The sequence below is a fragment of the Bos taurus genome, chromosome 3, assembly GCF_002263795.3.
Source record: "Bos taurus isolate L1 Dominette 01449 registration number 42190680 breed Hereford chromosome 3, ARS-UCD2.0, whole genome shotgun sequence".
NCBI lineage: Eukaryota > Metazoa > Chordata > Mammalia > Artiodactyla > Bovidae > Bos > Bos taurus.
The window spans coordinates 28510930-28534057 of record NC_037330.1 but is presented as its reverse complement, the minus strand read 5'-3'; the positions used below and the strand labels follow the sequence as shown (position 1 = coordinate 28534057).

General features: G+C 41.8%; 1 pseudogene; it reads left to right on the top strand.

Annotated features, from left to right (window-relative positions):
• Window positions 1-19618: 19618 nt before the first annotated feature.
• LOC782233 (ATP synthase subunit g, mitochondrial) lies at window positions 19619-20092 on the top strand (annotated as a pseudogene).
• The last annotated feature ends 3036 nt before the right edge of the window (window positions 20093-23128 follow it).

The window sequence follows — 23128 nt, the reverse complement described above, 5'->3', positions numbered from 1 at the left end:
ATTGGAGCATATTTTCCTATAAATCACTTAAAGCTTTGTGGCAGTCTCATTAAAATCCAGTAGAACAATCTTTTGGAATTGAATATTTAAATCTAATTTTGTTTATGGATACACAAACTGATAATTTTGCTTGTACACTCTTTTAAGCATATCATAAACTGTCTCCCATGCTATTTTTTACTCAATCAACTAAAAGTTAAATAGAATAGAAAGTATTCTATTCAAATAGATGTATCTAAAGGCTTGATTAAATAGGAATCTGAGTTTTATAGCTTATAGATATAAATAAGCTGCTGAAAATTCTATTTTTCATATCAGTGAAAAGTGTTGTTAACAGAATTACTCTTGTTTAAAAGAATTCAGATAACTACACCAAGAGAAATGCTGTAGGTCTTCAGTATTTTTTCATAATAAATGGAAAACAACAACAAAATAACTTGGAAACTCCTATGATTAGTTGCAACAGCTTTTAAAGAGCGGATTCATGTCAATGTATGGCAAAACCAATACAATACTGTAATATAATTAGTCTCCAATTAAAATAAATAAATTTATATTTAAAAATAAATAAATAAATAAAAACTGGGGGAAAAAAAAGAGAGATGTTATTTTGCCCAGATCCTATTCTTTGTTTAAATTTTCTTTGACATGCATTTTATAAATGATTAGAGGTTGTTTCTGTTTAATTAATGAAGCTGATAATGGTTAAATAGTAAAGTGGGGGTAAACAGTTCAAACCCAGATCAAGGATGAAAAGCCAATTATGTAGAAATGATCCAGCTGTGCTAAATATGACTTCCTTTTACTATTAAAAATCTCAAAAATGTTTTAAAACACTTGAGAAAAAAACCCCAAACCACCAATCTTGTAACTTTCTTACTGTTTTGTTTAGGATTGAAAGCCACAGGAAGTATAGTTTTCAAACTCAATAAAACAATTCCAAAACACAAAATGAAATTCATTTGATCTTAACAGAAAATGAAAATCAGTGCAACTTTGAGACGATCTTTTTGTTTGCTTAACATGAACCTCAATTATAGATTAAAGACTTTACTGTTTTTAAACTGAGGTAAGATTCATGTCACAAAATAGTAACCATTTTCAAGTGAACATTCCAGTTATACTTAGTACATTTCAGTTCAGTCAGTTCAGTCGCTCAGTCCTATCCGACTCTTTGCGATCCCATGAACCACAGCACACAGGCCTCCCTGTCCATCACCAACTCCCAGAGTTCACCCAAACTCACGTCCATCGAGTCAGTGATGCCATCCAACCATCTCATCCTCTGTCGTCCTCTTCTCCTCCTGCCCCCAATCCCTCCCAGCATCACAGTCTTTTCCAATGAGTCAACTCTTTGCATGAGGTGGCCAAAGTACTGGAGTTTCAGCTTTAGCATCATTCCTTCCAAAGAAATCCCAGGGCTGATCTCCTTCAGAATGGACTGGTTGGATCTCCTGGCAGTCCAAGAGACTCTCAAGAGACTTCTCCAATACCACAGTTCAAAAGCATCAATTCTTCAGCGCTCAGCCTTCTTCACAGTCCAACTCTCACATCCATACATGACCACTGGAAAAACCGTAGCCTTGACTAGATGGACCTTTGTTGGCAAAGTAATGTCTCTGCTTTTGTTGTTTTTTTTTTTTTTTATGTCTCTGCTTTTGAATATGCTATCTGGGTTGGTCATAACTTTCCTTCCAAGGAGTAAGCGTCTTTTAATTTCATGGCTGCAGTCACCACCTGCCGTGATTTTGGAGCCCAGAAAAATAAAGTCTGACACTGTTTCCACTGTTTCCCCATCTATTTGCCATGAAGTGATGGGACCAGATGCCATGATCTTCGTTTTCTGAATGTTGAGCTTTAAGCCAACTTTTTCACTCTCCTCTTTCACTTTCATCAAGAGGCTTTTGAGTTCCTCTTCACTTTCTGCCATAAGGGTGGTGTCATCTGCATATCTGAGGTTATGGATATTTCTCCTGGCAATCTTGATTCCAGCTTGTGCTTCTTCCAGTCCAGCGTTTCTCATGATGTACTCTGCATAGAAGTTAAATAAGCAGGGTGACAATATACAGCCTTGACGAACTCCTTTTCCTATTTGGAACCAGTCTGTTGTTCCATGTCCAGTTCTTTTTTTTTTTTTTTTTCCATGTCCAATTCTAACTGTTGCTTCCTGACCTGCATACAGATTTCTCACAGGCAGGTCAGGTGGTCTGGTATTCCCATCTCTTTCACAATTTCCCACAGTTTATTGTGATCCACACAGTCAAAGGCTTTGGCATAGTCAATAACGCAGAAATACATGTTTTTCTGGAACTCTCTTGCTTTTTCCATGATCCAGCGGATGTTGGCAATTTGATCTCTGGTTCCTCTGCCTTTTCTAAAACCAGCTTGAACATCAGGAAGTTCACAGTTCACGTATTGCTGAAGTCTGGCTTGGAGAATTTTGAGCATTACTTTACTAGCGTGTGAGGTGAGTGCAATTGTGCGGTAGTTTGAGCATTCTTTGGCATTGCCTTTCTTTGGGATTGGAATGAAAACTGACCTTTTCCAGTCGTGTGGCCACTGCTGAGTTTTCTAAATTTAGTGTTGTGCAACTAGCACCTCTAGTTCCAAAGCATTTTCATCACCCAAAAGGAAAGCCCATACCCACTAAACTGTTACTTCCCATTTGCCCCACCCCCAGCTGCTGGCAGCTACAAATATATGTTCTGTCTCTGTGGATTTACCTCTTCTGGATATTTCATATAAATGGAAACATACGATACGTGACCTTTTGTGTTTACTTTCATTCATTTAATAATATTTTTGGAATTCATTTATGTTATAGCATATAACAGTATTTCTTTTTATGGCTCAATATTTAATTGCATGTTTACTTTTTTTCATTTATTTTTGTACACCACATAGCATGCAGAACTCCCCCAACCAGGGATCAAACCCATGCCCCCTGCAGTGGAAGTGCAGAGTCTTACCCACCAGACCATCAGGGAAGTCCTCATACCACAGTTTATTTATCCATTCAATTATTGATGGACATTCATATTGTTTACATTTTTGGCTAAAATGAAAAGTGATGCTATGAACATGTATTTATTTAAGTTCTTATCTTTAATTCTTTTGGGTATGTACTTAACAGTAGAATTGCTTGGTCAGGTAGCAATGCCATGTTTAACTTTTTTGAGGAATCACCAAATGATTTTCCATGAAAATGCTGAATCATTTTATGCTCCCATAAGCAATGCAGGAAGGTTCTAGTTTCCCTGCAGGCTTGTCAACATTTATTTTCTGTTTGTTTGTTTTTTAATTATTATAGCTAGCCTATGGCACCCCACTCCAGTACTCTTGCCTGGAAAATCCCCTGGACTGAGGAGCCTGGTGGGCTGTAGTCCCTGGGGTCGCTAAGAGTCAGACACGACTGAGCGACTTCACTTTCACTTTTCACTTTCATGCATTGGAGAAGGAAATGGCAACCCACTTCAGTGTTCTTGCCTGGAGAATCCCAGGGACGGGGGAGCCTGGTGGGCTGCCGTGTATCGGGTTGCACAGAGTTGGACACGACTGAAGCTACTTAGCAGCAGCAGGGGTGGTGATTAGGCACCTCATCACTAGCTACCTTAGGGATGGTGATGTGGTGTTGGTTCACATTTCCGTGGTAACTAATCAAGTCCTTTGCCCACTTTTAAATTGAGTTTTTTCTTTTTGCTGTTGATTTATGAGTTCTTTATATATTATGGATACCAGACCATTATCAACATATGGTTGCAAATGTTTCTACCATTCAATAGATTTTCTTTTCACTTTACTGGTAATGTTCTTCAATGTACAAAAGTCTTTAATTTTGGTGAAGTTCAATTTACCTATATTTTATTTTGTTACTCATATTTTTGGTGTCATATTTAACAAACAATTTTTAAATCCAGGATCATGACAATTTATTCTTATGTTTTCTTGTAAGAGATTTATGATTTGGATCTTGATGTTTAGGTCATTATCCATCATCACCCATTTTTGAGTTGATTTTTTTGATATGATGTGAAGTAGGGGTTCAACTTCATACTTTTGCAAGTGGATGTTGAGATGTCCCAGCACTATATGTTGAAGAAACTATTCTGTCACCATTGAATGATATTGGCACCCTGTCAAAATCATCACTGTATGGGCTAAAGACTAGCTTTTAAATTCCTTCAAAACCAAGTGGACTTTTCCATCTTACAAAAACAATTCTGAAATATTTGATTCCAGACTAATGGGGGTGTGAGGATTTTCCAAGTATCCTAACAGGATGTGGCAGTAAAGAAGATTTCTGTAGTGGAAAAAGCATCCTCTTTAGACTACTTAGCATTTGAATCACACCTCTGCATTTACTTGTCATTGATCTCAGACAAATAATATTATCTGCTTTTACAGGACAAGGTCTAGAAGTTCCTTAGTTGAATTAATCATTGTGGTGCTCATCATTGGTATGCTGCCAAAAAAATGCAGTTATTGTTTCTGAGCATTGTTCTTTAACTACAATGACAACTGGTGGGGGAGGGGGTCCACTGGGTCTTTTTTCCATGATAAAATATCTTGTACAAGAAAGAAAATTGGTATTTATTTTTTGATGCACGTGCTGTTTCCCCCACACCTTCGACTTAGTGTTGTGTACTCATACTAACTTATGAAAGCCAATTGTGTGCATCTCTTTCTAATTCTATGTTTATATGACATCATGTTGATAACTTAAAATTGGCCATGCTAGAAGTGTATATGGGGCTTCCCAGGTGGCTCAGTATTAAAGAATCTGCCTGCAGTGCAGGACCCAGGGTTCAACCCCTGGGTCAGGAAGATCCCCTGGGAAAGGAAATGGCTACCCACTTCAGTATTCTTGCCTGGAAAATTCTATAGACAGAGGAGCTTGGCAGGCTACAGTCCATGGGGTCGCAAAGAGTGGGACATGGCTGACTGACTAAACTGCAGCAGCAGCAGCAGGAATATATACACCGAGGAAATTCTCAAATGTTACAAATCAAGCTTTTTTTCCTTCTCCATTGAGCTGGTTCACTAGACCACTGCTGCCTCATCTAACCAATTTTAAACAACTCTTTAAACTCAATTTAAGTGAAATCTCACTTCAGAAATCTTCACTCACTTCCTCAGGTCATGTACCTCTTGTAAGGTCCGGAGTTAGAAGAGGCGAGGTTCAGAAAAAGAACGAGACTGGCACTCTACAGGAACAGATCACCTCTAATGAGGCGAGAAGGGGCAGCAGTCAGATTAGTGAGCTGCTGCACTAACCCAAGAAAAGAGTAAGTATATATAGGCATGTATGTAGAAAGCTACTGTCTTAAGGGGGCCTGTTGTTTTCCAAGGTTGCTAGGAGTAGTTATCTCTTAAATGGCTGGGGCAAGGAGTTCTGGAGATGGGCCAGAGGCTGGGCCGGCTTGGAGCTGGGCGTAATCAACCTAATGTCTATTTTTTTCTTCTGGTGAGAAAGTTCTTTGTTTTGTCTAGAATGGTGGGGAGGACCTGGAGGGCAGTTTTAACTCCAGGCTACCTTGGGCCATGCAACTTTCCTTCATTCCAGACCTTAAGGAATATATATAAAATATATATATATATAAATAAATATATATATATATATAAATATATATAAAATATATATAAAAAGAGAAAGAGGTGTTGGCGCTGTTAATGTTCAGGGCTTCTTCGTGCTGATAAATGAGGGTCAGGGGTTTGTAGTCTGGGAGGAAGGAAGTCCAAGGCCTGTAGTGTTGATTTTTTATTCTCGCCATCAGGGTTTCAAGCAAAAGAACAGTCTTGACTTGGTCTCGAGAGATGGCCCGAATCCGTTCCTGGAGAAACCTTTGAAAGATATTGAGGAGACAGGGTCCAAATAAGAGGAATAAAATAAGTACCAATGGTCTCAAGAAAGGGAGTAACCAAGGGAGGGCTTGTTGGAACAGGTTTTGGGGAGTGTAAAGGTTTTGTAACTCTTTTTTGCAGTGTTCAATTCTGTCTCTAAGTTCTTTGATTCTGCCCTGGACTATGCCCGTTTCATTAACAAAATAGCAGCAGTATTCCCCTAGAAAAAGGCAGGTCCCCCCCTTTTCTGTGGTGAGAAGGTCCAGGGCTCACCTATTTTGTAGGGCCACAGAAGCCAATGAGTTAATTTGCCTTTGGGCTGAAACGAAGGACTCTGCTACTTGCTCCATATCCTCATTAAGTTCTTGGGACAGTTAGTAGTAAAAATGGGCCGAGGTTTAGATGCCCCCAATCTTGGTGTCCAGGGCTGCTGCTATGGCAGTCCCAATCAGGAGGGGGGCTATGACAGCTCGTCTTTTTCTGTGGGAGCATTTTCCTTGGGGATAGACTATTTGTTTTACCTCTTCTTCTTTGAGGAGTGTCTCCAGTGGGTAATAGGATAGAAACATATGTTTTTTTTTTTTTTTTTTTTTGCAAAGGCTGTTTAAGACAAAGGCAGTTTAATGTCTTAAGAAACTTGTATCATGCACAAAACTCTCTTCTACTTACCACAAACCTTTTTTACACTTTCTGTATTCATCACTTTATTTGCCCGAATAGCCATCTGTAAGCCATACCTCTTTTTCTCTTAATAAAATGTACCACACATAGAACTTTCTCCTTGGGTTTCACTTTCCACAAACCTTTTTTACTGACAGACAGAGAACTCAGTTTTGTGCTTTAAGATTTAAAAGGTCACTTTGCCCTCATTTTTTTTTTTTTTTAAATTTTGGCTTGAAGTTGTACTAATCTGTCTAAGGCTGACATCTCAGGCAAAGTGGGTTGTCTATTTCAAAACATGTTAAGAGTTAACTACAGGCTTTTGTCTAGGCATGTTTCTGTTATATCAGGGTTGGAGCTGTTGGGTCAGGAACAGTTGTAGGTTGTGAGTGTCCAGGTCATTCAGCGTCTTCTCGGATGGCTGACAGAGGTTGTCGCTGGGTGAATTTTAAGGAGGTGGATCCTGTGAGGGAGACCTGATAGGGGTCAGTTAAGGAGGGCAACGCAGGATCGGAGGTGACCCGTTTTAGGCGAGAGGTGTACCCAGGAGGTGACCTTCTTGAGTTTAGCTGCAGTTGGGGTAAGGAGGATGATTTTGAATGGTCCCTGCCACTTTGGGGTTAGGTCACCCTGGGGATTATCTGACAGATAGACCATGTCCCCAACTGTAAAGGGGCCAAGGGGGCTTGGGGATCAGGGGCAGGCAAGTTGTGGTTGACTTATTTCCAGAGGGCATTGCAGAGTTCCGCCAGCAGAGGGGAGTGTAGGAAGCTCGGTATGGGAGGAGGTTCAGGGGGGAGTCCAGGAGGGAGTATGGGCCTTCCATACATCACCTCAAAGGGGCACAGCCCCAGGGGCTTTCTCGGCAAAGCCCACACTGTGAGGAGAACAATCGGCAAACATTTAGTCCAATCCAGATTAATTTGGTAAGAGTTTCTTTGATTATTCTATTCATTCTTTCTACCTTTCCTGAGGACTGGGGATGATATGGAATGTGAAATTTCCAGGGTATCTGTAAGAATTGGACAAGTTGTTGGGTGACCTTGGATGTAAATTCTGGGCCCTTATCAGACTGGAGGGATGAAGGCAGGCCAAACCTGGGGATAATTTCTCTGAGGAGGATTTGGGCCACAGTGTGGGCTCTTTTGTTTGTAGTGGGAAATGCTTCTACCTATCCCGAAAAAGTGTCCACAAGGACCAGGAGGTATCTAAATCTCTGAACCGGGGGCATATGAGTAAAGTCTATCTGCCAATCTTGCGCTGGGAGGCTGCCTCGCATTTGATGGGTTGGAAAGGAGGTAGGTTTAAGGTTGGAATTGGGATTAATACATTGACATGTTTGACAGGAGCAGGTAAGGTTATCTAAATATTATTGGTCAGCAGTGGATATGGGGAAGTGGTTACAGAGGAGCTGTTGGAGTGTCTTGGATGAGGGATGAAAGAGTGAGTGTAGATAAGAGTATTTTTCTGGTGGTGGGAGGGTCGGATGGAATCAGAGCTAAGATGACAGGGGACTGGAGGGAGGGATGGGACAGGGCTATCTCTTTTGCCTTCTGGTCTGCAACATTGTTGTAGGCTGATATGAGACTTCTCTTTTGATGTCCCTTACTCCGTCCATGGGACTCTCCAGGCAAGAGTACTGGAGTGGGGTGCCATTGCCTTCTCCGACAGTAGAGGATGGCAGCTTTGTTTGGTAAGAGTGCTGCTTCTAGAAGTTTGTGGATCAGGTCTGAATTAATAATGGGGGATCCCTTTTGGGTTAGAAAACCTCTCTCTCTCCATATTAGGATGTTTGAGTGAAGTATGTTATAGGCATATTTGGAGTCTGTGTGGATGTTAACTCTTAGATTTTTAGCCAGAGTCAAAGCTCTGGTGAGAGCTATCAGTTCTGCCTGTTGGGAGGTGGTGTGAGGTGGCAGAGGTGAAACTTCAATTGCCTGGGTTTCGTGATTGTGATGAAGGTCCCCCTGGATGATAGCATATCCTGCTGCAAAGTGTGGGGATTTTTGAGAGCTGCCATCAGTGAACCAGTGTTGGGTGTCTGGGTCTAGGATGGGCTTATCTGTTAAATTTTGAAATGGGTTTTGGGTAAGATCTACTGTTAGGCTGTAGCTATGTAGGAGAGGGTCTGTTGTAGAGGATGTAGGTAATAAGCTGGCAGGGTTAAGGGGAGAGCAGGGGGAGAATGAGAGCTGAGGGTCGAAGAGAAAGGCATGTAGGACCTGTACCCTGGAAGTGGAAAGAGAGAGGAAAGCCCGAAGTGATAGTAAGTCTTGGAAGGTGTGTGGAGAACAGACTGTTAAAGGGGCATGCCTAGAGAGTTTATTTGCTTTGGGTACGAGGGCTGCGATAGCAGCCATGGCCTGTATACAGGGAGGCCACCCCTTGGTCACCATGTCAAGCTGTTTTGACAGATAGGCTATGGGAGCCCAGGTGTCTCTGGCCCACTGACATAGAAGTCCCGGGGCGTGTCCTTGGTTGGAATGGGCAAAGAGAAAGAATGGTCTGGTGTGATCTGGCAGGTGGAGAGTTGGCACTCGGAGGATGCTCTGGGTGAGCTGGCAAAGAGGATTGGCCAGCGAGAAGGGGTTAAAGAGGGGCTCATCCAGACATTCTTTAGTTGCCTCATAGAGCAGCTTTGCAATGAGGGGAAAGTTAGGGATCCAGATACGGAAAAAGTTTAGGAGGTCGAGCATAGACAGGAGTTCCCTTTTTGTTTTTGGAAGTGGACAGTTAATCAAGGCCTGGATTCTATCTGGGGGAATAGTTCTTTGTTGGTGGGATATAGAGAGACCAAGTAGGTGACATTTGTCTGTACTTCTTGGGCCTTGGATCAGGACACCCGATAACCCCAGGATCCCAGGGCCCCAAGGAGTTTGGGAGTATGTTGGAAGCAGAGTTTTCAGGTTGGCCTACAAAGGAGGAGGTCATCTACATATTGGAGGAGATGACTTGGAGCTAGGTCGAGTGTCTGTAGGCCCTTTTGTAAAGCCTGTCCAAAAAAGTGGGGGCTGTCTCTGAACCCCTGGAGGAGAACTGTCCATGTTAGTTGTTGGGAAATGTGAGTCTTGGGGTCTTGCCAGGTGAAGGCGAAAAGGGGTTGGGAGAGGGAGTAGAGGGGGATGGTGAAAAAGGCGTCTTTGAGATCTAATACTGTGAAGTGGGTTGCAGTTGGGGGTATGGTAGACAGAAGGGTGTAAGGGTTAGGGACTACTGGGAATGTTGGTGTTAATAGCCTCACTGATTTTTCTCTGGTCCTGGACCAGTCTCAAAGAGTTTGGTCCCTTTCTTACTGCCAGAATAGGGGTGTTGTGTGGTGAATGGGTAGGAATTAAGATAGAGGCTTGAAGAAGATGGTGTATGATAGGCTTAAGTCCCTTGTGGGCCTCTGGGGTGAGAGAGTACTGTTGTTGGGTGATTATAGTCGAGGGGTCTTTTAGTGTAATGTGGACTGGGGGATGATGTTTGGCTATGGATGGGTGATCAGTGTCTCAGACTTGGGGGTCTAAGGTGGGTAGATCCAAGGGAAGGTCAGGGGTGAGGGATAGGGATGGTCCAGGTGCCATCTGCATGCAGAATATAGAGACTGTATCAAGGGGATGGGGTATGGTAATAAAGACTCCCAATTTGGATAATAGATCTCTCCCTAGGAGTGCCATCGGAGAAGGCAATGGCACCCCACTCCAGTACTCTTGCCTGGAAAATCCCATGGATGGAGGACCCTGGTGGGCTGCAGTCCATGGGGTCTCGAAGAGTCGGACACGACTGAGCAACTTTACTTTCACTTTTCACTTTCATGCATTGGAGAAGGAAATGGCAACCCACTCCAGTGTTCTTGCCTGGAGAATCCCAGGGACGGTGGAGCCTGTTGAGCTGCCATCTATGGGGTCGCACAGAGTCAGACACGACTGAAGCGACTTAGCAGCAGCAGCAGCAGCAGGAATGCCATTGGGCACTTAAACATTATGAGGGATGAGGTACGACGGTCGATTTTCCAAATTGACAGAGTAATGGAGGGCTGATTTTTGGCCTTAAGGGAACTCCAGAGACCACCTTGATTGTGAGTTCTGAGTTAGGCCAGAGTAGGAAGTTAAGAGAGAGAAAGTGGCTCCAGTGTCTATTATAAAGGAGGTCTTTTTTCCAGCCACTACCCTGTCTGCCCTAAGTTCCGAGCTCGTGTCCGGGACACAGGCTGGGGGGCTGGAACATGGGCCCCATCATTGGAACAACTCTCATAGTGTTGGGCTGGGGTTCTGGGGAGAAGTGGGGATCTCCCCAGGGGTGCTAGGGTGTCTCTGTGGACATTCCATTCTCCAGGTCTGGGAGGTGGGGACCTCTCCAGGGGCATCAGGGCACCCCTGGGGACAGTCCATCTTCCAGTGTCCCCATTGGCCACAGGTCGGGCATGCTTTTGTAGGGGGCCTCGGGTGTGGGCATGCCTTTGCTCAGTGTCCTGACTGGTTACATCGGAAGCAGGGTCCGGGGGGTTCTTAAGTCCCTTCTCTAGTTGTCAAAGCTTTCGTCTAATGTCAGGGGCAGACTGGCTGATGAATTGAACATGAAGGTAGAGTAATCCAGCAAGGGTGGTGATATCTAGGTTAATATACTTTTGGACTGCCTCTATGAGGCGTACCAAGAGTAGGGCTGGATTTTCATCTGCCCCTTGGGTGATTTCTCTGACTTTATCATAATTGACATGGATATGAGTATTTTTCTGCATTCCTTCTAGAAGGCAAGTAATCATATGATTGAGTCTCTTGATACCTGGGTCATTGAGCTGGTAAGTCCAGTGGGGATCTAATTGAGGCACCGCCTCATCAACAACTGGGCTATCCCGGTCTTGGTTATGCAAGTGATGGGCATGGCTTTTGCTGCTTGCCAGATATGGTCTTTTTCATCTGGGGTGAGAGTGGCATTTAGGATATAATATATGTCACTCCATGTGAGGTTATAGGCCTGGGAGAGTCTCAGAATTCTTTTCTGTATCTGGTAGGATTTTCAGAAAATGATCCTAACTTTTCTTCTATCTGGCTCATCTGACAATGAAAATGGCACGTGGACTCAGGTGGGGCCCTCTGGTCCTGCCACCTCTCTCAGGGGAAACGTGTTGGGTACAGGACCATGTGGGAGGAGGAGAGAGAAGAGGGGAGGTGGAGTCAGGGAGATGGGGTAGCGGGGTTGAGGGGGAGTCAGGAGAGGTTTTGGAATTGGATGAGGGGGAAGGAGAGGGTTGGTGGGGTGGTGGATAGGGAGGGGGCTCGTTTGCTGTGTCAGACTCTGGGGTGCAGAAGGTCTTGACCGGCGGTTGAAGAAGAAGAGCCCTTTTGTTTGGGAGGCAAGGTGCATAGAAGGACCTCATGGGTGGAGCAGTTTTTGCATAGGGAGGGCCTGTTCCAAAGGTCCCAAAAGGCTTGGGCATGTGGGACCTCCAGCCCTTTGCCATTCCATTTGAGGAACTTAGTGAGATCTGATAAAATATTGAAATAGTAAGTCCCGAACTCAGGCCAGCGGTTTTGGTTGTCTAATTGGTATTGAGGCCAGATCTGTATACAGAGTCGTTTTAAGCGATTAGCTTTGAGTTCAGTGAGAGAGAGTGGCTTGAGATTTTTAAGAACACAGGCCAGAGGGGAATCCTTTGGGAGAGATTGGCCAGACCCCATAATTGAAAGGCAAGCAGAGGCTCCTACTGGGAGCTTAAGGCGTCACCCCTAGTTGCAATAGGAGTTACGAGAAGAGAGCTCTGTGTCGAGGTGGAGCGTCCCCCACCGTTGCCTTCAGAGTGGCCTTAGGCTGGGGGTCCCCGGGACCCGGAGAGGACTAAGTTTTAGGGCGCTTCTAGAAAACCGTCCGGATTGGATCTTACCTTAATTTAGGGGCCGGCTTGAATGGAGTGTTGCATGTAAAGCGGTTGAATGGCAAAAGGCTTATGTCCTGGAGTTGGTCAGTCTCACGAAAAAGAGAGTGTAGAGAAAGCAGGAAGAGAGAGAGGCCAATATTCCTCGTAGTACGTGGAAAACCAATAAAGCCCTTACACAGGACTTGTACCGCTCATGAAGTCACAGGGCGTCCTCTCAAGGAGCCCGGGCAGGAAAGTGAGCTCGGCAGGCTTCCACTCTCCAAAGAGCTGTCCGTGGAGAAGGAGAAGGAACCTCAACCCCCCGGGTTTTGGCACCAAAAATGTAAGGTCAGGAGTTAGAGTAGGCGAGGTTCAGAAAAAGAACGAGACTGGCACTCTACAGGATCAGATCACCTTTAATGAGGCGAGCAGGGGCAGCAGTCAGATTAGTGAGCTGCTGCACTTATCTAAGAAAAGAGTAAGTATATATAGGCATGTATGTAGAAAGCTACTGTCTTAAGGGGGCCTGTTCTTTTCCAAGGTTGCTGGGAGTAGTTATCTCTTAAATGGCTGGGGCAAGGAGTTCTGGAGATGGGCCAGAGGCTGGGCCGGCTTGGAGCTGGGCGTAATCAACCTAATGTCTATTTTTTTCTTCTGGTGAGAAAGTTCTTTGTTTTGTCTAGAATGGTGGGGAGGACCTGGAGGGGAGTTTTAACTCCGGGCTACCTTGAGCCATGCAACTTTCCTTTACCTCCTGTCTTCTTTCATAGAAACTAGTACATAATTTTATTGCCTCTTCGAGGACTTTTTGAGGATCAAATTCTGTATCAGTCAGGATTCAGTCCCAGAAGCAGAACTGGGAATTTTAAGTGATCTATTATAGGGAATAAGTTGATACAATTGTGAAGGTGACTAAGCAAGTCCAAAGTCCATAGGCAGGTTATCAGGAAGGGAACATCATAAGCAGGCTAGAACCTACCAGCATGAGTGTTTGGGAGTCTTTCATTTCACTCTCTTTCCTTTTGTATCAATTGTCTCTCCCCTCCTCACAATGATCATTCTCATCATTTTACAAACATAATTTTTTACTTCATGTTAACAGCAACAACAATAATACAAAGTAAAAAACATCACTGGACCTTACAACTCAATCTAGATACCATCCTACTTCTCTGCTCCTCTTCACAACTAAAGTGAAAGTGAAAGTTGCGTCTAACTCTGTGTGACTCCTATACAGTCCATGGAATTCTCCAGGCTAGAATACTGGAGTGGGTAGCTGTTCCCATCTGCAACCCAGAGAGCTTCCCAACCCAGAGACCTTCCCAACCCAGGGATCAAACCCAGGTCTCCCGCATTGCAGGCAGATCCTTTACCGTCTGAGCCACCAGAGAAACCCTTCACAAGTAAACTTCTGGCCAAATGAATAGAAAATGTTTCTATCCATTGCATTTTGCTACCTCACCATCTCCCGTTCACTCTTCAATCCCCTGTAATCTGGTTTCAGTCTCACTATCCCATACCATTAAAGCCAAGGTCATCATGGCAGGTACATGTTGTTGCCAAGGTCATCATGGCAGGTACTTTTGATTGTCAAAGCATCCATTCTCAACTGCTCTTTCTTTTGTCCATTTGTAGAGGCTAGACAACTTATTAAATAAATTCTCACCTTCCTGGAGTTTCCCCTGAAGTTCAGGATGACTGTGTTACATAGATCTGACTAATGAGATGCAAAATAATTCTGAGGGAAGGGGAAGTTTTTCTACTCTTGGTAAAGGGCATATGGTGCTGGCACCACACCTTTCCTTTTCTTCTGCTGTTTTGTACATGAGTCCAGAGCAATGACACCCACTTTCCAGTCATGAGAGAAAGTCCAAGGAAACCACAAAACAGCAGGCTCTGATGATTGGCTCCCTAATACCTTTAGCTGCTTACATCCGGACTTTTTGTTGTGTGGGAAAAATAACAGACTCCTATTTGGGGTTTAAGTGGATATTTTGTTTCTTGACTCTGAAATTGGTTTTAATTAATTCAATCATCAATTACTTTCATGCTGCTAAATTCAATGGAAGTTTCTCTCTTTATCTTATTTATCTTCTCTCAGTAGCATTCTACTCTATAGAATACCTTCTCCATGAAACACATATTTCCATTTATGCCTTTAATACTTCTTTCGTGGTTTCTCTATTCGCTTTTAAGCTGCTGCTGCTGCTAAGTGGCTTCAGTCATGTCCGACTCTGTGCGACTCCATAGACGGCAGCCCACCAGGCTCCCCCGTCCCTGGGATTTTCCAGGCAAGAGTACTGGAGTGGGGTGCCATTGCCTTCTCCACACTTTTTAGCTACTCAGTCTATTTTGTGAGTTCACTTTTCCCAAAGCAATACTTAAATATTGGAATTCCTCAAAGCTGTGTACAACTACTTTTTTTCTTCCAAGGTGATCTTATATAGTTCAATAGCTCTAAATACCATCAGTATCCTGGTAACTTCAAGATTATTACCTTCAGTATTGACATTTCTGAATTTCAGCCTCATGTATGTAATTCTTTGCTTGACATTCTAGATGCTTCATAAACATTTTAATCTCAACGTGGCCAACACTGAACTATTGCTTTCTCTTAACATCCATGTCTCTTCCACTCTTATACATCTTAGTAAACAGTAATGTAATCTGTCAACCAGAAATATGGAAGTAATCCATTTTTCCTTATTTCCATCATCCTTAGTGTGGTAGGTACTATGGATTGGCTCACTTAGTGTCCACTGCAATTAGCTATTCCCTGTTTTTCTCTACTTTAGAGACTGGAAAGTAAAATATCAATTCCTTAGCTTCCCTTGCAACTGAGTGGTTAGTGACATAGGTTTTTTTTTTTTTCATGACATAGTTTTGATTAAGGAAATATAGATAAATGTCTCTGGAAGTGCTTAACTTTCTGAATAAAGTATCACTAAAAGAAAAATTTTGCAACTCTGTTTTTCTTACTGGAACTTATCTGTGGTACCTAGAAGTACCACATCCATCTTGTGACTGTATGGTTCAAAGTCATATGTTATTATGTAACAGCAAAGAATAAAAGGATCTGAGACACAGATGAGATCGACAGAACTGCTTATTCTCTGACTTCTTTTTGTTCAGGGCGGGGGTGAGGGGGAAGCCTCTACTTAAGTCATTGTAGTAGAGTTTTCTGTTTGTTGTTGTTTAGTTGCTAAGTCATGTCCAACTCTTTTGTGACCCCATGTACTGTAGCCTGTCAACCTTATCTGTCCATGGGATTTCCCAGGCAAGAATACTGGAGTGGGTTGCCATTTCCTTCTCCAGGGGATGTTCCTGCCCCAGGGATCAAACCCACGTTTCCTGCTTCTCTTGCATTGCAAGAGGATTCTTTTACTACTGAGCCACCTTGGAAGCCCAGAGTTTTCTGTTATTTGTAGCCAAATGCAATTTCTGACTCTAACCACCCAATCCATCAGCAAGTCCTATGGGTTATACAACAAAGTATATCTTGAATCTGCCCTCTTGTCTCCTAATCTGTATCACCACCATCATCTTAGTCTAGGTTACCATCATCTCTCACCTGGAGTACTGTGATAGTCATCTTACTGGTTACCTCACTTATTTTGCTCTCCTCCCCCATATATTGCATCAGAATTACGTGAAAATAAAATTCACTCATTCAGTACTTAGTTAAGAATAGAGGAGAATTACTTCAGCTTAACAAAGAGCGTGTATAAAAATCTTAGCTGACATCACACTTAATGGTGAAAAACAATGCTTTCTTCCTAATTTTGGAAGAAAGGTAAGCATGTCCACTCTCACCACTCTTATTGAACACAGTACTGGAAGTTCTAGCCATTTTAATAAGTCAAGAAAAAGAAATAAAAGACATACAGATGGGAAAGGAAGATATAAAACTATTTCTCAAGAAAACCAAACTATTTCTCCTTGCAGATGATATGATTGTCTACATAGAATATTCCAAGGAAAAGAAAAATCTCTTTAGAGCTAATAAATTCAGCAAGGTTGCAAGATACAAGAACAACAGAAAAATGCAATCATATTTCTATAAATCAACAATGAAGTAACTACAATTAAAAACAATACTATTTACAGTCATTCCAAAGAAAATGAAGTACTTACATATTTACTTAGCAAAACATGTACAGGATTTATATGCTGAAATTTGTGAGGAAAGAAATCAAAGACCACCCAATTAAATGAAGAGGTATACCATGCTCATGGGTTGGAAGGCAATTCTCCTCAAACTGATGAGTAGGTTTAGTGCAATTCTTATAAAAATCCTAGCAATTTTGTGTGTGTGTGTGTGTGTAGAAACACACAGGGCTCAGCTGGTAAAGAACTCACCTGCCAGTGCAAGAGACGTAAAAGCTGTGGGTTCAATCCTTGGGTCGGGAAGATCTTCTGGAGGAGGGCATGATAACCCATTCTGGGACAGTATTCTTGCCTGGAGAATCCCATGGACAGAGGAGCCTAGAAGGCTACAGTCCATGGGGTTGCAAGGAGTCAGACATTACTGAGGCAACTTAGCATGCATTTTGAAATTTATATGAAAAATTGTCTCAGCACATGTCCCAGAATGACTAAGACAATCTTGAAAAAGAAGGGTAAAGTGAGAAGATTCCTCCACTAAAAATCACATTTTTTCTAGTTAGCTACTGCAAAAAAGTGAGATATGGTTGTGGTGGAGAGATAGATAAATTAATTGACAGAATAGTGAAACCCAAAATATACTCACACATGTATGCCCAACTGAATTTTGACAATGTGCAAGAACAATTCAACAAAGGAAGGATCACTTTTTCACAAACAGTGCTCAAGCAATTGACTACTCGCTCAGTATTCTTGCCTGGAAGTCCCACGGAAAGAGAAGCTGGTGGGCTACAGTCCATGGGGTCACAGAGTTGAACACGACTGAGGAACTGAACACAGACAATCAAAACAAAACCTTAAACTTCGTATCTTATAAAAATAGTAACTAAAAATGAATTCTAGACTTGAATGTAAAACTTAAAATATGAAACTTTTAGAAAAATATATAGAAGAAAATTTTGGGAATCCAGAGGCAAGGAAAGAGTTCTTAGACTTAATACTATTAGTATAATCCATAAAAGGATGAACTGATAAATTATGCTTCATCAAAATTAAAAACTTTTGCTCTGCAAAAGATTCTGTAAAGAGGATGCAAAGACACACTACAGATTAGGAAAAATATTTGCAAAACCACATTTGCAACAAAAGAGTACTATCTAAAATATATAAACAACCCTGAAAACTCAATAATAAAAAGATGAACACTTCAATTAGAAAATAAGGAAAAGGCATCAACAGACATTTCCCCAAAGAGGATAAACAGATGGCAAAAAAACATGTGAAATGACATTCAGTATGATTAGCCACGAGAGAAATGCAAATGAAAAGTGCAAGCTACCACTATACATCTATCAGAAATGCTAAAATTAAAAATCGTGACAATATCAAATTCTGGCAAAGATTTAGGGAAATTGGATCATTTCTATATTGCTAGTAGAAATGTAAAATTATACAGTTATTCTGGAAAAGTTCGACAGTTTTAAATAAAATACAATATACAATTATCATAAAACTAGAAGTTATATGTTTGGGCTTTTACCTCAGAGAAATGAAAACTTATGTTCTTATGTAAATCTGTACATGAGTATTCATAGCAACTTTATTTGCAGTAGCAGAAAATGGAATTAACCCATATACCCTTCCAAAGGTAAATATTTATACTGTGGTGTGCCTGTAACTGGAGAAGGCAGTGGCACCCCACTCCAGTACTCTTGCCTGGAAAATCCCATGGACGGAGGAGCCTGGTAGGCTGCAGTCCATGGGGTCGCTAGAGTCGGACACGACTGAGCGACTTCACTTTCACTTTTCACTTTCATACATTGGAGAAGGAAATGGCAACCCACTCCAGTGTTCTTGCCTGGAGAATCCAAGGGACGGAGGAGCCTGGTGGGCTGCCGTCTATGGGGTTGCACAGAGTCAGACACGACTGAAGCGACTTAGCAGCAGCAGCAGCGGCATGCCTGTAACTGGGCTTCCCTGGTGACTCAAGATGGTAAAGAATTCTCCTGCAATGCAGGAGACTGGGTTTGATCCCTGGGTCAGGAAGATCCCCTGCAGAAAGGAATGGCTACTCACTCCAGTTCTTGCCTGGATAATTCCATGGACAGAGAAACCTGGAGGGCTACAGTTCATGGGGTTGCAAAGAGTTGGACATGACTGAGGGACAAACACCTTCACTTCTTCATGCCCATAACCACAGACTACTACTCAGGAATGAAAACAAGCAAACTATTGATATACACAACAATTTGGATCAATCTCCAGGGAACTAATGTTGAAGGAAAAAAGCCAATCACAAAAGGTTACACATGAGCTTCCCTGGTGGTCCAGTGGTTGAGAATTGCCTTGTGACGCAAGGGGCCCTGGTTTGATCCTTGGTCTGGGAGGATCCCCCATGCTGCAGAGCAACTAAGCCTGTGTGCCACAACTGATGAGCCTGCACTCTAGAGCCCATGAGCTGCAACTACTGAAGCCCTCACACCTAGAGCCTGAGCTGCAAGACAAGAGAAGCCACCACAATGAGAAACTCACGCCCTGCAGCCAGCAGGTAGCTCCCGTTCACTGCAACTAAAGAAAGCTGGAGCGAGCAACAACAAAGGCCCACCACAACCAAAAATAAAATAAATTAATAAAAAAGGTTACACAATATATGATCAATTATATAACATCTTGAAAAGACAAATTTTTAGAAATCGGGGACAAATTAGTGGTTGCCAGAAGTTGAGAATGGGGAGATGGAAGACGGAGGTGGGTGTGGTTAAAATAGGGTGACTTGAGGGATTCCTAATATTGGAATTATTCAGAATCTTGATTGTGTGATGGGTTCGTGAACCTACAAGTGATAAAATTGTACAGAATTTAATTCATATGTGTAAATAAGTATAGATAAAATTGGGGAGCTCTGAATAAGGTGTTTTTTGTCAATGCCCATATATTGGTAGCTACATTATACTAGTTTTACAAATTGTTATCACTGGGGGAAACTAAATTAAGCACATGCTCTATCTGTATTATTTCTTAAAACTGCAAGTAAATCTACAATGATCTCAATGAAAATGTCAATTAAAAACAAAACATCAAAAGAAAACAAAACAAAAAATATACTTTAGATGGTGTCTTTTCTGCTTAAAATCCTTTAGTGATTTCTCATTATGCCCAGAATAAAATTCAGACTTCTCCAGGCGGGTGACATTCAGCCGGCCAGTCGGGGTGACGGGCTCTCCGTCCTAGGACCATGGCCCAGTTTGTCCGTAACCTCGCGGAAAAGGCCCCGGCGCTGGTCAACGCTGCTGTGACTTACTCGAAGCCTCGATTGGCCACGTTTTGGTACTATGCCAAGGTTGAGCTGGTTCCTCCAACCCCTGCTGAGATCCCTACAGCAATTCAGAGCTTGACAAAAATTATCAACAGTGCTAAAACCGGTAGCTTCAAACAGCTCACTGTTAAGGAAGCTCTACTGAATGGTTTGGTGGCCACTGAGGTGTGGATGTGGTTTTATGTTGGCGAGATCATAGGCAAGCGTGGCATCATGGGCTATGATGTTTGAAGACCAGTTTTTAACATGTGATTATATTTGCTTTATTATTCAAGTGTTCTTGGACCACGTGTGAGCAGACTGCTATTTGAATAAAATAAGACAATGTGTCAGAATCAGTGTTTCTCTATCACACACTACATGGAAGGTCACAGTTTCTCTTGACATTAAGTTGGTTTGTCTTTCGCTTTAATATATTAGTACGGTTCTAAATGCATGCCTTTGCTTAGCCTGCAATTGGAAAAGATATATATGAGTACACCAACCTGGTACCTGTATAAATGAGGTTAACTTTATTCTGAAAGCTTGAAATAAATGATATTTAAGCTTTATTTCTAGAAAAGCTGGGGGAAGGCTTTGAGAAAATGAGAACTTGCTCCAGTAGGCGAAATAATACCATGTGCCAAGCATGATACAGTTAAATCACGTAGCATTAAGAATACAATTTGGGCTGTTTTTCTTTGCAAAAATCAGAGAAAGATCCCTTTGACAACACCTTATTATCAGCTTGAATATAGGCTCCCAAAAGAACAGCATGATGATAATCTGTATATCTTTGTAACATCTTTAACATTAGGACAGAGTGAATGAGAGCAATAACGTATTTTTCATCTGATTTTGATATTTGTTATATTATTAATCTGTCCAGTTTTTAAGGACCTATCTTCGCAAAAATGAAATATCCTGTAGGTATTTAACAGAGTTATGATTTAGCACTGTCCTTGGGTCTAAATAGTATATTATGTCCTGAAATAAATGTAAGTGATTGGTATAAAAAAAAAATTCAGACTTCTCTCTTAAGGCTGTTATAATCTGGTTTTAATTTCTCTCCAGTCTCATTTTGTTCTGTTCATGTCTCCTGTCACCATTTACCACACTGGCCTTCTTCAGATGTTACACAAACCAACACACAACTAACTGTGTGTTGTTCCCCCTAAAACACTCATGCCTCAACTTGTCCTATGACTAGCTTTTCCTCATCCTTTAGGTGTTGCTTTGGATGTCACTTTCTCAAAAAACCTTCCCTAATGATCTTCCTAGTTACACAGCAAAGAAGTGGGTTAGATTTGTAACTTTTTAGATTTTTTAAAATTGATAATATAGCAACATTAATATATTTTTAATGGCATGTATCTATAAATAGAGGCCAGCTGTGTACTGAGTGACACAATGAAAAGAATAAATTTCAAGAAATTTCCTCATTTGTGCTTATTAAATGATATCAGTGAAACATATGAGCATGAATAGAATGCTCTGTTGACAGAAGCCTGTGTAAAATTTGAAAAATACATTCTACTTTCCTTATTTTAAAAATATCAATATATCTTTAAATACCTTGGAATGAGCATTATGCTAATGTCACAGTAAGTCTAGACTATTATTATAAACCAGGGAAGTACATATAAAAATTTTGTAGCTGTGAAGTTCCAGACGAACCTTTTTTTATTGGCTGCAGCCTCGCTGCTTGCAGGATCTTAGTTCTCCACCAGCTTTTAAACCTGTCCACCTTGATGCTTTTGCACTGTGGTGTTGGAGAAGACTCTCGAGAGTCCCTTGGACTGCAAGGAGATCCAACCAGTCCATCCTAAAGGAGATCAGTCCTGGTGTTCATTGGAAGGACTGATGCTGAAGCTGAAACTCCAATACTTTGGCCACCTCATGCGAAAAGTTGACTCATTGGAAAAGACTCTGATGCTGGGAGGGATTGGGGGCAGGAGGGGAAGGGGGACGACAGAGGATGAGATGGCTGGATGGCATCACTGACTCGATGGACGTGAGTCTGAGTGAACTCCGGGAGTTGGTGATGGACAGGGAGGCCTGGTGTGCTGTGATTCATGGGGTGGCAAAGAGTCAGACACGACTGAGCGACTGAACTCAACTATACTGAACTGAACCACTGTGAAAGTGCTGAGTTCTAACCACTGGACCACCAGGGAATTACCAAATCTTTTTTTTTTTTTTTGTAAAACTAAACAAGGAAGCTGGTTGTCAATGAATTGTAATATCTCAGATGTAATCAAGGTAGAATTGAGGGTATGAGTGGTCAGGATGATGCGAATAAGTAAAAAGTTTGAATCATTGAGCATTTGAAATTGTATTTTTTTATTACAGAAACTTATAACTCTGCTTATAAGTAGAAGTTAAAATTGGGAATTATATAAGCAAAAACATTTTATAAATTATCACTGATATTTGTATGTTAATAGTGAAAGAATTGAAGTTCTTAAAAAAAATGTGTTCTCTTAAGAAACAAATGTTCTGGAGCTTAGAAGTTAAGCAATGCTTAAAAAAAAATCAAGTACTTATATGTTTGTTTTGATATTTCCCTTTCCTTTTTTCATACTTATCCTATCATTTCTTGAGGAAAATGTTTTACATATTAAGGTGAAATAGTAAAAATTGACCTGGAACTCCATCATTTCCAGCTTCATGTAGTTGTTTTGCTATTTTTTCATGTAAGGTTGCTAGTAGAGTATCACTTCTTTTAAGACATAATGTGGAGCCTATTTTTGGAGCAGCGTTCCAAAGAATAGCAAGAAGAGATAAGAAAACCTTCTTCAGCGATCAATGCAAAGAAATAGAGGAAAACAACAGAATGGGAAAGATTAGGGACCTCTTCAAGAAAATCAGAGATACCAAAGGAACATTTCATGCAAAGATGAGCTCGATAAAGGACAGAAATAGTATGGACATAACAGAAGCAGACGATATTAAGAGGAGATGGCAAGAATACACAGAAGAACTGTACAAAAAAGATCTTCATGACCCAGATAATCACGATGGTGTGATCAGTGACCTAGAGCCAGACATCCTAGAATGTGAAGTCAAGTGGGCCTTAGAAAGCATCACTACGAACAAAGCTAGGGGAGGTGATGGAATTCCAGTTGAGCTATTCCAAATCGTGAAAGATGATGCTGTGAAAGTGCTGCACTCAATATGCCAGCAAATTTGGAAAACTCAGCAGTGGCCACACGACTGGAAAAGGTCAGTTGTCATTCCAATCCCAAAGAAAGGCAATGCCAAAGAATGCTCAAACTACCGCACAATTGCACTCATCTCACATGCTAGTAAAGTAATGCTCAAAATTCTCCAAGCCAGGCTTCAGCAATATGTGAACCGTGAACTTCCAGATGTTCAAGCTGGTTTCAGAA